Source organism: Pelodiscus sinensis, chromosome 5, assembly GCF_052426305.1.
Source record: "Pelodiscus sinensis isolate ZL-2025 chromosome 5, ASM5242630v1, whole genome shotgun sequence".
Taxonomy (NCBI): domain Eukaryota; kingdom Metazoa; phylum Chordata; order Testudines; family Trionychidae; genus Pelodiscus; species Pelodiscus sinensis.
The window spans coordinates 50742314-50761949 of NC_143056.1; the positions used below are offsets into that span (position 1 = coordinate 50742314).

A 19636-nucleotide genomic window follows, 5' to 3' on the forward strand; every position below is an offset into this window, starting at 1 on the left:
CGACTACTCCTTCACATCCCTGAGGGGGGCCAGCCTACTAGATTTTGTGTGCTCCAGCTCCATGGTAGGGCAGCAGGGGGGCTGGAGTGCCAGCACAGGCTTCCCAATGCGAGGGGGCGGAGGGGGAACACTTAGCCTCGGAGGCTGGATCCAGGCAAGCCAGGATCCAGGCAAGCCAGGAGCTACATCCACCCCTGGTTTAATTAAATCAGTCTGTGTTAAATGCAAAACTTGTTATAATAAACTTTAAATGTAACCCCACAGTAATGTAATTTATTTAACTAATACAAAATAAAATCCTGGTTTTGTGCATTTTTTTATACAATTCCAGTTTCCAATTATGTAGAACTTGACACAACACACAAATAAAAATGAGTGTGCTAGTAAATAAGTAGTAATCATTCACCATTTTCCTGTGAAAATTAAGCATTTAAATAGATGTAATTGGTATATAATAGCTTAAGTAAACGTGTTCAGATATAGCAGATCCTCCTGATAACCAAAAAGAATTATCAATTTGGTATAAAGGAAGTATACTCATCTTGCGGAAAAAGTGGGTTTGTGCAAAAAGAAAACGTCCACACTGCTTGTTTTTGCATAAAAACCCTAGCGAAAAAATGGATTGGCAGAAAATATGCAAATGATATCGCAACTCATGCAAATGAGTCCCTCATTAGCATATTTTTCACCAAGAAAACTTGTAGTGTAGATGTAGCCTTTAGGTTTATGCCAGTACAGGTTGAACCTCTCTAGCCCAGCACTCTCGGGTCCAGCAACATTCATGGTCTGACATGATTTTAGTTAGCCAGATGTCCATTTATCATGGGTGTGGACAAATTTCTTGCAGTTCCATAAAGTTTGTTTATAGCTACCAGTTCTGGCTCTCCGTTTTCTGTGCTAACATTTAACTCTAATTTATCTTTAAATGTCTTCTAAGAGCCCAGTAAGTAGTGGAAGAGTTGGTAATGCTGCTAGACAATATTTACCTCCTATGGTTTGACACAGGTCAGGTCTTGAAGGTGCCGGACTAGAGAGGTTCAACGTGTATATCCTATTTTGCTTCTGGGGAGGCTGGAATAAGCTATACCAGCTAATGTGCAGTTTTGGCAACAATAAGCTCCATCCACACTGGTAGTAGTCCTTGCCTTAACTGACGGTAAGTGAAGGCCATGTCTCAAACAAATCCTCTAGACAAGGGCAACAGCGTGGTAATATTTAGCAAGTCTGAGGTGTTTTGCATGGAACAGATTCAGTGTTTGAGAGTAGGCCAAGTGGTAGACAGCCACTGTTTTCCCTATGCTTGACCTAAGCTCAAATTTTGCTTTAGCAAATTCAAGATGTTTAACTATATGCTATAATGCTCACATCCTCTATTTCCAGTGCCCTGTAAAAAAAGAGTACTAATACATGTGTTACAGGCACGTTGAGGCAACACTCAAAAAAGACATTGTTAAGACTAAGTTGCAGAAGTGGGGGTGCAGAGAGGAATGTAGATCCCGCCCGGAAGGACAAAGCCCCCCAGTCTTGGGGTCACATGGGGGTCAGGGAGATGGTTCAGACTCTTCAAGAGGGGCATGGCCCCCCAGATGTGGGCACACATGAGAGGGGATAATGTGGACTTAATACCCCAAATCTTGCCTACTCCCTGATACCCCAAATGCCACTTCCTTCCATTTTCCCTACATCCTCCCTTCCTAATACCCCCCGGCCTGAGCATTCACACAACTCCTCCCTACTATCCCCACTCATCTGCCATCACTCCTCCCCATCCCCATTTATCTGCCACCCCCTATTCCTACTTACTTCTCTGTCCTCAGCCTCCTTCCCCACCCTGTAATCTCCTAACTCACACCTGTAGCACTGTGCCCACAAATACCTACATTCTTCCATTCCACTCCGACTTCCTATACTTCCTAACTCTGCAGCAAAAATGTTAGAATCTAAAAATGCTATCAGCACTTCATGTTAGGAGACTGTACATCAGGAAACTTTTGATTTAAGCATATTAAATTCCATTATTCTGGAAAAACAATTACATTACCCTGTCTTTCGTTTTCCCTCCAGTTAATCAATGCTAATTGATTAATCAATGCTGGTGCTCTGCTATAATATTTCCCCAGGTGGCCAATGGCAACATGCCCAGTAATGGTGCTCACATATCTGCACAAAGCATATGTAATTTATCATCTTTCAGAAAATAGTTAGAACCTCTTCTAAATTAGCTGTAAACATTAATAGGGCAAAGTTCCCAGAAGAGAGGTGTTAAGGCAGCAACATGCCTACATATTATCATCAGATGCATGGATGTAGCTCAAGGCCATTGACTAAAGCATGTCCCCTTGAATTAGCCACTTAGTGTGACAAAAGGCTGCCTGTAAAACCGTCCATGAACACTTTAATCCCTTTTTGGTTCATGAGTTTTGGTACATGCTATTCTTGATATCCAAACTCTAAGATCAACTACTTTTTCAATACTGGTTCCCCAAAGGGGCCATAGGTTCCATGCATTAACTGATATTGATGTCAGATCCACAGCTAATGCCCTATGAAAAAAGGGGGGTGGAAGGGATTACATCTTGGAAACAATTTTTCTGAAAGACCCCATATTTGAACCACTAATACTGCCTAGCACCCCATCAGGCATAGAAAAGCTAATGATAATCCAACAATGAATGTACTCCACCCTAAGTATGAAAATAAATTTAGTGAAGAAAGATGGCAATATGCCTTTGCTAGCAATCTTCGTGGAAGATTTTAGTGAACTTCAGTTATTTTACATACAACCATTAATATATCTCAACCCTATAGAAAAACCCAATTGGAACAAAAAGTGAGCATTGTATAACGATGACTTTTGGTCTTGTAAGACTCCCATTTTATATTTTTGACATCTAAATCTTGCTTGCTCTTAAAACCAGAAAAGATTATGCATTCTCAAGCACATGCACATTGGTTGGCTGTTCAGAAATTGTTTTACTGTTAAATTAAAATTCAAGTCATTGTAAAGATGATAACTGAAAGGCAAAGGAGGTCAATAAAAGAAAAGGATAGTAAACGTACTTCAGAATTCCTAGAAAAAGCATCCATATCTAAGTTTACCAATTTGACTGCCACATATAATGCTGACTACACAGTGTTTCAATGTATATACTTCTGCAATGAAAAAAGCAAGACATAACAGAAGAATAAATGTAACAAAAAACGGAATTTACTGATGACTATATTGAAAACAATTCCTTTATTCTGAACTACACATTTTAATTACTATTCCCTGACTACTTTTCAGCTACCCTGTGCTCTAGTGAGCACGTGAATTTGGCAATGCATTTTCAAAGCTGTACCTCAGTGAGCACATGTCTTACTATTCTTTAGCCCAAGGGTGCGTAATAATTTTTTTTGCGGGGGGGGGGGGGGAGGAGCACTCCAAGAATTTTGCATGTGGCCTATTGCTGCACTTTTCTATGATATTAATGGAGGAGGTTCACGGTCTGGGATGGAGGTTGGGTGCAGAAGGGAGCTTGAGATAAGGGATTGGAACCTAGGACGCGGTATGGGAAGTAGGAAGGACTTTGAGTCACGGAAGGGGTTGTGTCCTGGGGCAGGGGACCGAGATGCAAGAGGAGGTGCAGTGATTTGTGTTGTAACCAGGGGCAGGGTATTAGGGTACAAAGTCTGGGAGGAGGTTATGACCTGAAGGAGTATAGAAAGGAGTGTAGGATCCTGGAGGGGGTATGGGTGCAAGGAGCAGGGTGCGGAGGGGTTGGGTTACATAGGGTAGGGATGCAAGAGGAGGTTGAGGGGAAAGAGGAGTTGGGGTGCCAGATGAAGGCTTTGGGAGGGAGGCCCTTACCTGGGACGCTCTCAGACAGCTGCCCAGCTGATGCCTCGGCCAGGGCCTCTGCCTTCCATGCCCCTGCACCAACTGCTCTCTGATCATGAGGGGAAGGACAGAAAGAGCAAATACCTGCAGTCACTACCACTTGCTGCCTTTCTGAAATGGTGTCCTTGACCTGAGCCCAAGGTCAAGCTCCAAGTCAGGAACTTGGGTGAGCAGGGTATCAGGAGTCCAAGGGAGGAGCAGAACATATGCAAGACTCAATGAAGGCCAAGAGCACAGAAGATATCCCAGGATAAGGTTCATGGGTGGGCATGAGCACTGAAAAGCCAATGAGCTGCTGATTCCTAACTTCTACTCATAGATAGCTACATTGAGCAATGTTAAATACAGACTTAGCCTCTGTATCTGGATCCTTTATGCTGAAAAGTACTTCTGCAGGTCTGTTATAGTTATATAAACACACATAATCAGGACTGATTGACAAATTTCCTTTAACAAAACATCTGGCCCCAGATGTGTGTGTGGGGATGGGGGGGAGGAAATCTATAGATACTAAACCTCTCCTTTCCAAACCTTCTTAATACGTGACCAACACAGACTATATATCACACACACACACACACACACACACTTACTTTTCTGAATTGTCCTGACATAATTCCCTGATAGGTGGAAGTTTTTTTTTTTTTCATACAGCAATTAAACTGTGAGAAAGTGTTCAAGATTCCTGTTATGAATCTGTTTTCAAACAGCATTGCTAGGCAACAGTAAAATACACTGTTTGATGCATATTCCAATTAAATTATTATGCTGTATTTATTTTGACAATTAAACAAGCTTCCCTCACATTTTTCTTCTGAAATGAGAGATAAACTACAAGCATTACAAGAGCAGTGCACAATTATGGTTTTTATGAGCCAGAGGACACTGTTACAGTGGCAGTGCTGGAGGCATTCTGCTCTATAGATCTGTGGAGAACATGGGAAGGGCAATCTCTATTACATCTGTTCAAGATGTGCAGCTAGCACTCCCTCCAGCAGAGTTATGTCCAAGGGTCACAACCATGGCCCTGCTATTGCCCTGGGCAGAAACTACTCCCTCTGGACTGCTTCAGCTGCTACTGGTATTGCTAGTCACCCCTTCATGCTCACCACTAAGTGCTCTGTGGCGAATTAACAGAAAACAAAACAAGGTGGCAATGCCCCAAAAGCTGTGGATGGTGATACGGGGGGGGGGCGGAGGGGGGAGAACATTGGGGAGGTGGGGGAGGGAGGACAAAGGAGAAACCTTAGTTCTGTAGAATTTTATTCTGCTCAATTTCTCAGAAACCTCTTCTTTTCCAATTTGGAGTTGGGGCAGATCTGGGACAAGGGTGGGCAATAATTTTTGGTTGGGGGCCACTCCAAGATTTTGGAAAGTGGTTGAGGGCCGCACTTTTCTGTGGAGGAGATGGGGGGGGTCTAAGATGGAAGTTGGGTGCAGAAGGGCACACAGGGTAAAAGACTGAGGTGCAGGAGACAATGTGAGGTCTAAGAGGAGTTTGGATGATAGAGAGAGCTGTGATCTGGGTTAGGGGATTAGGATGTAGGATAAGGCAGTATGGGTGCAAGAGAGGATTCCGGCCTGGGGGAGGGGCTCTGGGAGGAGGTGCCAAGTCTCAGAGGGTTTTGTGACCTGGCAGAAGGGGAAAAGGGGGTTCAGAATGCAGAGGGTTGGGGGGGTCATCTGGGAATGGGGTGCATGAAAGGATTCTGGCCTGGGGGAGGAGTGTAGAAGGGGTTACAGAGTCTGGGAGGGAGTTGTGATCTGGGGCAGTGGAATACTGAGGGTTTGAATGGTGAGCTGTGGGAGGGAGTTGGGGTGTGGGAGAGGCAGGAGTGCTAGAGGCAGGCTCTGGCTGGGAGGCACTTACCCAAGTGTCTCCCGGTCAGCAGCCCTGCAATACCCCCAAGGCAGCCTGGACTCCCTGCCTGCTGCAGCCCCAGACCACTCAATACTGCAGGCTTCTTCCTCCATGTCGCTCTCAGCTTCAGGGAAGGGAAGAGGCTTCCACTGCACCCATCCCTAAGCCAATCTCTCAACTCTTATTGGCCAGTTGTTTCCAGCCAACAGAACCAGTCCAACCGAACTCAAACACAAAGATAATACAGTACAGTAAATCTCTTAACTGAATGCTAATCACCCAAAACAGTTCTTTGGACTCGCTCCCTATGAATCTTATAGTTTCTTTGGGATGCTGGTGGGTTCACAAAGGAACTTTGTGATGGGAAGCTGTTTAGAGTTTTTATTTTACTCAAACATTTTCTGGTACGGCATCATTGCAGCTTCAATTTCCCTTTTAACTTTTAGGTTCTGTTCAATCAAGGGATCACTCAAACATTTGGTTAGTGAGTTGTTTGCATCTGAAGAGAGCCAGTATTTCTAAATTTAAATTGGGTTTTTCTCTCTCCTTCTCTTTCCTCTTCATATTCACTATTTAATCACGATTTCAGCTAAGTTCCCCTTAGTTGCATTCAGAGGAATTAACTATCAGTTTTTCTACCTGTGTTTCCTCCATATCCTCAAAACCCTCTCCTCCAACATCACAATCCTTTTGATTTCTTCATTGACAAGTGGGAGATCAGTGATATCATTTGGCAGCTTCCTTCCACAACTTCCTTAAACAAGCATTGATAGTTCATTATTTTATTTCATTTATGTTAGCGATGCAGTTAGCCATGTTGTAGTTCTTCCAGCACTTCCTGACATCAAGTATTTCATCAACTTCCAGTGCATTACGAATCTGAGCACACATGTGCGTGCTGTAGTAGGCTTTAAAAGTAGCAATCGCACCCTGGTCAAAAGGCTGGATGAGGGAAGTTGTGTTAAGTAGCACAACAATAACTTCCTAGTCAGGATGAAAAAATTGCTGAGTGGTTTGTGGGTGGCCCATTGTCCAAGATGAGTAGCACTTTGAAAGACAGCCCATTGGACCCTCAGTATTTTTCTGCCTCCCAGACAAAACAGTTGTGGAACCAGTCCAAAAATACATCAGCCAAGGTTTGTGACCCAAACCTTTCTGTTTGACCTGAAAAAAAAAATTGGCAAGTTGTGCTTATTCTTTCCCTGATGTTCAATGCACAATAGAGCAACATAAGATTCACCATGCAGTTTCCTGGACCATCAGCACAAATAAGAAGGGCTATCCTGTTTTTCGCTATGTTCAAGTCCTTTCTTCCTTGAATAGGTATGTTCTTGCACGTATCCTTTTCCAAAACAAGGACATTTCATCTGCATTGAAAATGTATTAGGACACATAACCCTTATCCTCAATAGTTTTTAAGAAGCTGAGGAGATAATCTCATGATAATGTATGATCTGCTGAGTCGGGATGTTAGCACATAGTCAGCTACACAATTAACTGCTAAGCCTGGGCTTATCGGTTAATCGTAAGGACTACATGTAAACCCCTGCCCTTGCTGCCTCTCTATCACCATCTCCTATGGAGCTGCCTCTCCCATCCTGTACTGCTGCCTCTGACAGAAAGGCAGCATCACAGGGCGGGAGCCAGTACATGCAAGAAGTGGCTTTCAAGACACCTCTTCGCGTATGTCGCCTCTCACAGAACCACCTGTCCCCCATGCAGTGAATGAAAAGGCACTGTCATATCTTGCCCTCCTTACCACCTGATGCTTGCTCAAAATGCTTCCACAAACTGAAAGCCTTTTCTTGAATTACAGCCCCATTCACAGGTGCTCATTTCCGTGGCACGTCTTCTAATGCCTTTGCCATTTTCTCAATTATGGGATTATGAATCGCCTTTTTCCCCTTTTTAAGCCTCTTGACCTTTGTGTGCATTGCTCGATTTTCTTTTTGGTGCCTTAATAAAGGGTGTGAGGTAAGTTGGTGACCATAATTTTTTTTTTTTTTTTTTTTCAACTAGAATGCACTGAAAAAGCATCAGCGGGATGCATCATGTGCTTGGGCTGGTGTGACGCAGCTCAGCATACCACAAATATACAAAACTATGAACAGTAAAAACACAGAAGGTGAGGGCTTCCTGTATATCTTTTAATGGAAAGATTTCTAGTACTATAATTATTAAAGTCTCAAAAAAAATTAAGAATGTGAAACTTTCAATTTGAAACTGGAACATGAAATCAGAAGACAGACTTTTTGAAATCCACTAGAGCTATTTCTTAGACATTATTAAAATGGAATATGCAACCAAGTATGATACAATATGTTCATTCGTATTCAAATCCTGTTTACTGGCAATATTTTACCAAATCAATGGCCTTTAGTACTCATGTTCCCAATGAGTTCTACCAAATGTGTCTGTCCACTACTACTTGTGGACAACTAAATGCGCTCAGATGAATGACACGTTATAGTCAGGGACCTCCCTTTGCAAGCAAATTGGATGGTAAGGACAAACATCTGCACTGTAACAAGTGGTATCTTTGCATGTGAAGAAACATTTACCACTTTAATACATACACCATATCAAACATTTCATTTTGGAAATGGAACTGAACTTTGCATGCAAGTAGCAGTCATATTTTTTGAAAAAAATTAGCTTGACATTTCTTGTTAAAGCAATGTAATTCTCATGTACTTTTGTGCATTTTCCCTTCCTCAGAAATATCTGAATGCTGCTATGTAAATTGCTTTAATCTCTTTGTGTGACAAATTATAATCAAAATCCCAGCTATTTATAATATACATTCCAAGTAAGTATTCTAAACAGCAAGTTTCATATGAGGCAGAGTATGTACAGGCAGAGTTCCAGTCAAGAACTGCTGTAGGCACAGATTTGGCAGCCTTCGATCATCTATCAAAGCTTGGAACACCAGTATTTAGAGCAGTACATCTTGAGGCTAAAGTATATTCCCTATCTGGATCCCAACTTCTCAGCAAGTACAGTATACAAATAATTATATAAAAGTAAATGGTATATACAGCAACCGATTGAGGAAGTCAGGAAACTATCCTCATGACCACATACATACGGCTGCCCACATCTCTTTAACATCTTTTAGTTCATAATTAAGCAATACCAAAAGGCAATTTTTCAAGGAAATCTTTTAAGAATCCCACCTACGCCTACACAGAAGATTACATAAATTATTTTATGATTTAACTAAGGCTTTGGACATAGTCCTACATGACATACTCATAAGTAAACTAGGAAAATATTGCCTATATGACATTACCATCAACACGTAACTGTTGAAAGAGTAATTATCACTGTTTCACTGTCAAACGGGAAAGGCATTTCAAGTGAGGTCACTCACGGGTCAGTCCTGGGTACAGTATTATTAAATATTTTCACTAATTACATGGATAATTACACCAAGTTGGGAGGAGTGGCAAGCATTTTAAGATAAATCAAAATTATCTTATAAAATTTCCCCAAAAAACCCAACAACAATTTACCCAGCGTTGCTTGGGTCCTTAACTCAATTTTTGTTTTTTTGTTTTTTGGCGGGGGGGGGGGGGGGAGGGGTTGGGGTTTTTTTTGGAAAATAGAATAAAAATGCACGTGCTTCATTTAAATCATTGCTGTGGGGCTGGGGATGAAGAGTTGAGTATGCAGGCTGCCCCAGGGAGAGAGAACTACCCCAGCCCCCTCTCACCGCAGCAGCTTGGGGCCAAGTGTGAAGTGCCTCTCCATGGCCGCTGGAGTTCCAGAAAGCAAAGTTAGAGGGAGGAGGGGTTAGGTCCAAGTTAGGGATGTTACATATTGGTTAATTGAATAGTCAAGTAACCTCGTGAATTCTTATCAGTTCATTGACTAGTCTATAGTCCCGGGGCAGGGCCAGCGCCAGTGTGCTCTGAGCCCACTGCCACTCCGCACTGCTGCCTCTGTATCAGAGACAGCAGCACGGGCTGCTAGGCAGGAACTGGTCCACAAGGGAAGCCAGTTTAAAAACCAGTTCTCCTCAGGGACCGGCTTCCTGTCACCCTGTGCTGCTGTCTCTGACACAGAGACGGCAGTGTGGGGTGGCAGTAGCCCCTGTCTAGGTTGGGTCTGAGTTCCCAGACCCTGAGTGAGCCAAAACTCAACCGGGCTACCTGCCTGCCTGGCTGTTAATACACTTTAAATGCAGACGCGTCACAAGCCAGGACTGAGCTGGGCTGCTGGCCAGACTGCTAAAAAAATGTACTGGCAAGGGTGGAGGGAGGGAAATGCATGTAGTCTATAGCATTAATCTATAAACTTTTGCTTATCAGTTAATCTACTATACTATTACATCCCTAGTCCCAGTTTGTCTGCCCTCTGTGTTTGCCAGCCAGAATGAGGAATGTTGCAAACTCTGCACTTCCCCCTCACCCCCGATGAAGAGCAACAGCCAACAATGCTCCCATAAAAATCGGGAGGGGAGAGACTGCAGCCCCCTGCTTTCCCTAAAGAGCCCTGGGGGGTGAGGGGGAGAGAGGCTTGGGACTGGGGCAGTCATGGATGGGGGGGAAGGAATGGAGAGTGCCACCAGCCAGAGTCCTTTCATCTACCCCTTTTCCTTGCTTTAAGTTATTATAAAAGAAATGTATACCAAATTCAGTGGTCCTAGCTCTTACCCTCCAGCAAGAGCTCTTGAACAGACAGACAGACAAACAAAACACACAGGCAGATGGACAGACTCTTTCAAATATATAGTAGATTTTGATGGATAATATGCATTTTTTCTATATTTATCCAATTTTTTACAGCTTCAAGAAATTATGCAGAGTGTCAGGAAATAGTGAGATTACATAATATTTACTTAATTACATTGCTGTTGTAATTCAAAAAGTTAAAGCTTTATAGTCATTAAAACACAAATTGTCAACATCATGTCAAAACATGCAATATAAAGCCTTAAATCAAACTCCAATTACTTCTCAAACAGCATTTTTCTTACTTTGACCAATTGTAAATTGTGATCATTATCAATGGAAACTTTTTTCTTGTTGGTCCATGTGTGCATGGTGAAATAAACATTTCCCAACAAAAATCTAATCCTTCTAAGCCTATTCACAAGACTGTCTCTGTTATCGATGCCAAAACTCCTGAGGTTCTGAACACCTGAGGTTCTGATATTGAGGATATAAACATCCAAACCATAGATTTCCAATTTTATATATTTTATTAATAAGAAAAATGCTATATATATATATATAAAAATTCGAAGAAATTAATATCAAATCATACAGTTACATTTAATCATCTCACTGATTAATCAATATTAAGTAAAATAACATTATTTATAAACTTTGTCTAATAGCTAAATAAGAATGCTGACTTACTAAGTTATCAGCCTCAAAACGCAATATTATCAATGACAATACCAAAGGTAGTTGTTAAAGGAAATCTTCTTAGGAGTCCCACTTAAGCATACATATACAGTGGGCACACAAAATATTTTATATTTTGGCAGATGTTTCTCACCAGTATATAACTGATAATACTACTGACACTGTCAGAAATAATTAAAAAGGAAGAAACATTTTAAGTCCTCTTATTATACGCATTGATACTACAGTACTGGCTCTTAAATATAAAGCTTCCCAGTGGAAATCAAGATTCCAGGTTCTTTGAACAAGTCATTTAACTTTTCTGAGCATGAGTTTATTAAGCCATAAAATGAATATACTAATATATTTTGGAGATATTTAGAATGTTCATTTGATGCCTATAAAGCATCAAACTGATTTTAAATAATAGTTGCGTCTAAGACTACTTAAAATTCCATGGTTTAAAATTCTACATATCTGACGTAAAAGGTTTGTTCAACTTTATCAGGAGTGAGTATAAGACTATGGCATGAACTCCTGCAGGAACTATGAACCATTACAAGATATCACATCTTCCTTTCCAAGTGCTTTGATCTTACTTTCCTTATTACAGACACACAGCACAGGGTATGTGTGATAATAAAATATCCTACCAGAACTAACTATACATTTTCCCTATGAAGAGAATGGAGAGTGAACAAACCACAAGTGATAGACGTTAATCATGCCATGTATTGCTCTCTTGGAAAACACTTATACGTAGTTCCCCAAGTTTAATTTTCACCACCAAATTGTAAACAATCATTGAATAAACAAGAATCAAACAGTCCTTACTATGTCTGCGTAGTTCGATGTGTTTGAACTGACCTAGAGCACAGCAATGAATACCACCCATAGAACAGAAGTCTCAGCTACCCTACTGAATTACAGACCAATTTCAATTCCAGAAGATGCTATTTAAGAGACAGGGGATTAACAATTGAGCTACTGATTTGTTGAGAGATGCTCAATCAGGGCCTGATCCACAGCTCACTGATGTCAGTAGGAGTTTTTCCATTAACTTTAACAGGTTTTAAATCAAGTCCTCAGAGAGGAACAACTGCACAAACATTTCCCAGCACAGAATAGGGAAAAGGTGGGCAATGAAAAGGCTGAGTCTCAAAGACTTTATTTTTCTTGAGTCTCAAAGACTCAAGAAAAATAAACATCTTAATATTATCTACACATTTACATAGAAAATTTTTTCACCTTAAGCAACACAGTATGTGCTGAATGTCCTCATTAGCCCGACTATTACGAGTCCTGTATCATGGGACAGTCAATCTGTAAAAGGTTATCTGCTCAGCTCTACACATGTGAATAACTAGTTGCTTCCCCTTCCCCTCATGCCTCTATCAGAAAGAGGCATCAAAATGGGGAGGAGGGGAGAAGAGTGAATGGGGTACTTTAAAACTGCAGCACTGTGTGGAGCCTGGGGTCAACTGGGGATTGCCCTGCTGATCCTGGGCTCCATGCGGCGCTGCCGCTTTGAAAGGCTACAAGAAGCACGGGGCCAGCGGGGGACTGCTTGAGATCCTAGTTGGACCCATGCTCCCCACAGCACTTTCACCTTTCAGGTATAGCAACAGCAACACTTCAAAGATGGAGGCGCCTTTATTGACTAAGTGAATACTCGATTAGCCAACTGATCTAAATTTAACATTCCTACTCAGCTCTCTGTTGTGCCAGTAGAGAAATGTATTTGCATTCACCCATAACTCACATGTACAAACAGGGCAATCCCTTTCATTAGCAGGTACAGCACAATACAGATATTGGTTGCAAATACAAAGTTTTTGTGGACACAATACCCCGAATTATTAATTTGGTCCCATACATTAGAAACTACATTAGCTTTTTCAATTTACCATTAGTGCGCTAAGGGCCCATTGCTAAACTGAGGAACCATTGCTGTATTTTCCTTTGGTGCTTAATCTCCCAAGATTTTTTGCTTTATTATTTGTTATACATACCTTTGCTCTATAAAAAGTAGTATGTCTCAACAGAAAAAAAATCATTTCAAAATGGGCTACCATTTAGTTTAATAAGATAGATGAATTCCAAAGGTGTTGAGCTGCTGCCATAATAACCTTTCATTTTAAAAAATAATGGTGATGGTGGACAACAGTCACAGAAGAAAGGTCTCCTACTACTAGATAAATAACGCAGCAAACAGAAGATATTTATTTTCAAAGCATGTTGATACATTAGAACATCAAATAGATGCTCATGGTACTATTGAACGTTTGCCTTTTTATTGGGTTACTAACTACCTTCTGTATTTCAGCAACTCAATGAATATATTCATTTCAGAAGCAAACTAGTTTTATAAATAAATTTTTGTGAGTGACTTAAGGGTTTTTTTTTAAATAAGCTAAATCAGGAAACAGATGTATTGTATCCCTTCCTCATTTCAGATTTTGACTGTTTATTGTTTCAAGGTTTAAAGAAAATTTCAGATGTATATCTGACTTTTAAAGTCTTGATCAGTGTATCATATATTTATGCAATTTTTTGCTGCCACTGTGATCAAGAATATAGAGAACTTTATGAAAGCATTGAATAAGCCAGAAACAGGTAATTTTCTTGATTGGCCTCTATTTCTGAATTCAGAAACAACCTCAAAAATCTTTAAATATTTGGGATATTTATTTTTAAAAATTATTTTCCTTTTGAAAAATCTACTTTTGGTGAGCTTAGATTTGCTTCATTTTTTGTTCTTTCCACCACATCAATCCCAATTGTTGTGAACGTCAAATATGGTCTCAGGGTTCCAGAAACTCAGTCCATGTTGTTCCATTGCACTTGCCAATATTCTAACCATTTGGCCATCACCCTTCTCTCACTCTATTCAGATGGATAGCACTCATGAGAATAACTCATTAAAGCTGTATCTGCAGCATCTGCACACTGAATTTCCAAAAAGTATGGTGTCATCATCTTGGTTTGTTTAATCGCTGATGGTAATGCTATTTCCTGACCCATACCCTTCAGTGATATTTGTCTCTAAATTGCATTTTCTTGAAAATTATGTACCCAGCACTGCAGAAAGGTCTGAAGGTGTTATGTCATATCCATGACTTTCTTTCATTAAGCACAGCCCTATTTGTGACTTTTTCTATGCTTCCTTCCAGTTGCAATTAGAGCTTGGTGTAGTTTTATTCAAGAGAGGTCAACTAAATTTCTAATCTTGCTAAGGAGGATGTCCCCGGGTATAGGCCACTGTCGGCCTAAAAGAAAAGGACTGATACCTCAAATATGACTGAATGTGCCACAGAAAGGTAGAGCGAAGAGGACAGGTTTAATGTGCTTCCAGCAACACTATTTAGCGAACAGCTGACATGCTCATGGTAGCTCTGTTAGCAAAATAAGTATGCATCTTTAGCAAATATTGAAGCATATGCTTAAATCCATCTCTCTTTAGGAAAGGACTTAAGCACATGTTTAGCTTCTGCTTGGAGGGGAGGGGGGGAATTCAGCCACAAGCTTACGAGCTTTGCAGATGAAGGATGGACTTAAATGCCTTGCCGAATTGGAATATTTATATGGTCCACTCAAGACTCTCCTTTGGTTAATGACCACTCTAACCCAGAAAAACTAGTTGTAGCTGTAAGTGGCCATTTTGGAAAACTGTAGCAGTCTGTATCATCTTCACACCCAGCCATCAGATGCATGCAACCCACCCCTCACCACCACACACACCTGCCCCGAAAAACAAAAAACAAAACAAAACAAAACCATGAAATTTGCCAGTGTTGGGGCATAAACTAATGAAGATTTTTAAATATAGGACACCATCAACTTACGTTATATTGGCTGTGGCAGCCATTTTAATAGCATTATAAAACACACGAACAGAAGCTGGCACAAACCCTACTATATCAAGTTTGACAAGACCAAATTTAAAATGGCTGAGGAAATAAAGATTTGAGAAAGATATCGACTGTCTTTAACTGTAGAAGAAATAGACACATCTAAGTGACCAAAACAAAGGACATCCAGAAAAAAAGGCTTTCTCTCTGACATGATCATACCCTCAGAAGGACTCCATTAAGTTTATAGCTCAACAGCTGAGTCTGCAAGCATACCATTCAGCTGCACAAGTAGTACTTGCTTGAAAAATTAGGTGCACAGGCCTTATAGTATATCTACCCAGCAAAGAAAAATTTGCAGCTGACACATATGAACCAAGTTGGGCTCAGGTACCTCAGCTGATTCATTGCTATGAAGGCTTCAGGGCTAGGAATGAAGCCCAAACTCTAGGACCCTGTAAGGTGGGAGCAGTCCAAGAACTCAGGTTCCAGCCAGAATCCAGAAGTTTATACAGTAATGGGACAACCCTGACCCCAAACTCTGTGAATCTGAGTTAGTTGGCACAAGCCAATTGCAGGTTTCTCTTTGCTGTGTGGACATATACTTTGCTGCTTGGATTACAGAGTATCACAGAAGACGTCTGTTCAGGTTTCTTCTCCCTGACTTTGTAGAGACATCAAAGCAACCAAATCAACAGTATCACATAGATTGCCTTAAGTAAACTGACAGCATATACTAAACATGCAAGACTGAATGAAGTTGGCTCCAGATGTTCGAAAGAGCAAACCTCATGAGGCGCTATACTAATGATGTGAAAATGTGGATAACTGGCTAATTGAGTAGTCGATGGAATTTCCATCAGCTACTAGATTGGTCGGGGGAGGGGCAATAGCTACCCCTGCTGTAGCACTACAGTTAAAATGTAGTAGGAGCCAGGCTGTCTGGCAGCTCTTACTAAGCATTCCCCATTTGTGCCAGCCCGAGGAATTAATGCTGCTGTGGCTCTGCCTTTTAAATGTAATAAGAGCCACCAGGCTCTTACTACATTTAAAAAGCAGAGGTGCAGTGTTTGGGACCAGGCATGAGCCGGGAATCGATTCCCAGCTTGTGCCTAGTCCCCCACTGTGCCTCTGTCTCCCCTGCCCCTCCACAAGTGGGGGGGGGGCTTTTAAGTCATCTCCCCCCTGCGCTGACTCCTGTACCAACCGCCACTCTCTCTTCCCCCCCCCCCCCCTGCTGACTCTGATAGAAGCAGCAAAGGGTGGGGAAGCATCTAGTAGAGTATTGACTCAACTATCTGGTAACCCTAGGCTTATCAGGTAGTTTAATATACTAGTAGCTTACATCCCCACTCTATACAGCTAAATTAGAACAGATGGAGTGATATTGGTTGGGCACATGCACAGCACTCAAGTAAAATCCAGTATCCTTTCACACATTCCAGATCTCCAAGCACAAAGGAGGACATTATGGGCTCCTTGCCTTCAATTAGGATATTTCCTCCAAAAAGCATGTGAGGAAGACTGTGATGAACAAGCACCTCACCTGTCCCAAACAGCAAACATTATTTGAACAGGTGTGTTAAAAATGAACTCACAATTTACTGGATTGTCTGACCCAGGATGCAATGCAAATTCTGTGCCTGAGCCATTAGTGACACTGATGTTGCTGATATTGGATGGGCCAAACATGAGGAACCCAGCCAGAACAAGTTTCATTTAATCGTTTTACCTTTATTTTGACAGAACTATTGCAGTGAATCACCACCATCTGTTGACATCAATGACAAAATATCTCAACAGAGTTCGAGAAACAACTTTAAGGCTATGTTCATAGATTCATAGATTCATAGACTTTAAGGTCAGAAGGGACCATTATGATCATCTAGTCTGACCCCCTGCACAGTGCAGGCCACAGAATCTCAACCACCCCTCTTAGAATAATCCTCTCACCTATATCAAAGATATTGAAGCATTCAAATACTTTGAAGGACCCAACATGCAGAGAGTCCTTCAGCTGTGATCTGTGCCCAATGCTACAGAGGAAGGCGAAAAACCTGTCTACATTGGAAAGATTTAGCACAAAAGCGGCCGCTTTTGCGCAAAATCTTGCCGCCTGTCTACACCGGCCGCGAGTACTTGCACAAGAACACTGACGTTCTACTGTATGAAATCAGTGCTTCTTGCGCAAATACTCTGACATTCCTGCTCAGGGATAAGTCCTCTTGCGCAAGAGAGCATATATACTGGCACGGATGCTTTTGCGCAAAAGCATATATTTTTGCTCTCTATCGCAAAAACTCTTGCGTTTAGAGTATTTGCGCTAAATCTTGCCAGTCTAGACGTAGCCAACCAGTCTATGTTGTTTTGATACTTAATGCACAAACATGAAAAGTAACCTAGTAGATAGCCAAATATTAAAAAAGGTATTTCATTTCCTATTACAGAGTGTTGGACATCTCGACCTGCATAAGAAGGAGACATGCTCCTTTTTGTTGTCTCAGATGAGAAAACTACACCTGGAAAAGAAATCTGACCTGATAGGTATTTTGGAGCATCGTGTTCCATTGCATGATACGGCTCAAGCAGTCAAGCTATAATTTTTTATGAAGCAGCTCTTGTGAACATGTTGAAATCTGCTTCTAGAAACATAACTGATGACTATGCTATGAATAGTTTTCATTCTATACCTTGAGACACAGATGCATTATTACAAAAGAATGAGTATAGTGTGAAATGTTCACTCTGCTAATAGTCTGAGGGCACAGAACAGGAGCATTAAAGGAAAGGAAGTCAAGACGCACGCCAAACCTTATATCCCTTTACCACTAAACTTGCACGTAAGTGAAAATGAAAATGGACACTCACTTCCTTAAAGTATATTTCAAAGTCGGCAGTAGAAAGCAAAGTAGTAACCACAACTGATGATCAAGATGAATATGGTAGCCCTACACATGGTAAGACCAGCCTTTCCTCATGCAACCATTAGTAAACAGATACCAGAATAATACTGGATGCTGCTGATGCATTTGGTTGAGGAGATACTGACATTGTCATGTGCACAACTGATACAGATGTGGCACTCTTCGCTATTACATATGTATCCCTGAACTGTGTGCATTGCATTTGGGACCAGCGGACATTAAAGGTAACTGCTCATGACATAACTTCTTCAGTTGGCTAAATTAAAATCAAAAGTCTTACCAGTATATCATATCCATGCTGAATGGGAACCCAGAAAACACTAGAAGCAATCTCTGCTTCCATGGATTTGTCTGATGCACTCAGCCTATAGATGGTGGACCTATGTCTCTATTGCAATGCTTTCTTGTGCTTTCATAAGACAGGACAATTGGCACAAATGATGCTGCTGAGGACCAAGAGATTTTTGGAATCCCTCCCACCAACTACAGCAAATTCCAAATGAAGCAGAACATTTCCAGGGTCAGGTTTTACATACAAAGCACAAACCATGTCAATATATAGAAAAACAAATCATGTCAAACTAATCTGATAGCTTTCTTTGATAGCATATCAAGCATTGTGGATAAGGGAGAAGCAGTGAACGTGGTATACCTAGACTTTAGTAAGGCATTTGACACGGTCTCACATAACCTTCTTATCAACAAACTAAGAAAAGGCACCTAGATGGGAGTACAATAAGGTGGGTGTACAACTGGCTAGACAACTGTTCTCAGAGAGTAGTTAATAACGGTTCACAATCATGCTGGAAGGGCATAACAAGTGGGGTTCCACATGGGGTCTGTTTTGGGACTGGTTCTGTTCAATATCTTCATCAACAATTTAGATATTGGCATAAGGCATATGCTTATTAAGTTTGCAGATGATACCAAGTTCGGAGGGGTTGCAACTGCCTCAGAGAATCATAATTCAAAATGATCTGGACTAACTGGAGAAATGGTCTGCGGTAAATAGGATGAAATGTAATGAGGACAAATGCAAAGTACTCCACTTAGAAAGGAACAATCAGTTTCACACATACAGTATGGGAAGTGATTGTCTAGGAAGGAATACTACTGAAAGGATTTTAGGGGTCATGGTGGATGACAAGTTAACCATGACTCAACAGTGTGACACTGTGGCAAAAAAAGCGAACATGATTCTGGGATGCATTCACAGGAGTGTTGTGAGTAATACACGAGAAGTCATTCTTCCGCTCTACTCTGAGCTGATTAGGCCTCAATTGGAGTGTTGTGTTAAGTTCTGGGCACCACATTTCAAGAAAGATATGGAAAAATTGGAGGAGGTCCAGAGAAGAACAAAAATGAATAAAGGTTTAGAAAACATGACCTATGACGGAAGACTGAAAGAACTTAGCTTGTTTACTTTAGAAAAGACAACATGGAGCATGGACATAATAGTGATTTTCAAGTATCTAAGGGTATGTCTACACTTTCCCCCTAGTTCGGACTACGGAGGCAAATGAAGCCTACCGAAGTTGCTAATGAAGTGCAGCATTTAAATATCCTGCGCTTGATTAGCATATTCACAACCGGTTGCCATTTTGCAGGAGGAGTAACAGTTAATTGGAGGGAAGGGTTTTGGATCGGACTACCGTGTCTACACGCGGCAAGTTAAATCGGGCGACCGGCATTTTAAAATGGCGACAGGCCGCAAATATGCTAATCAAGAGTGGGATATTTAAATCCCGTGCTTCATTAGCAACTTC

The 19636-nt window shown here is 41.3% G+C and overlaps 1 protein-coding gene across 3 annotated transcripts in view; it reads right to left on the reverse strand.

Annotated features, from left to right (window-relative positions):
* The window catches only part of NUBPL (NUBP iron-sulfur cluster assembly factor, mitochondrial), a 156925-nt gene that overhangs the window by 60073 nt on the left and 77216 nt on the right, over positions 1-19636 (reverse strand). The gene's annotated exons all lie outside the window — the stretch shown is intronic.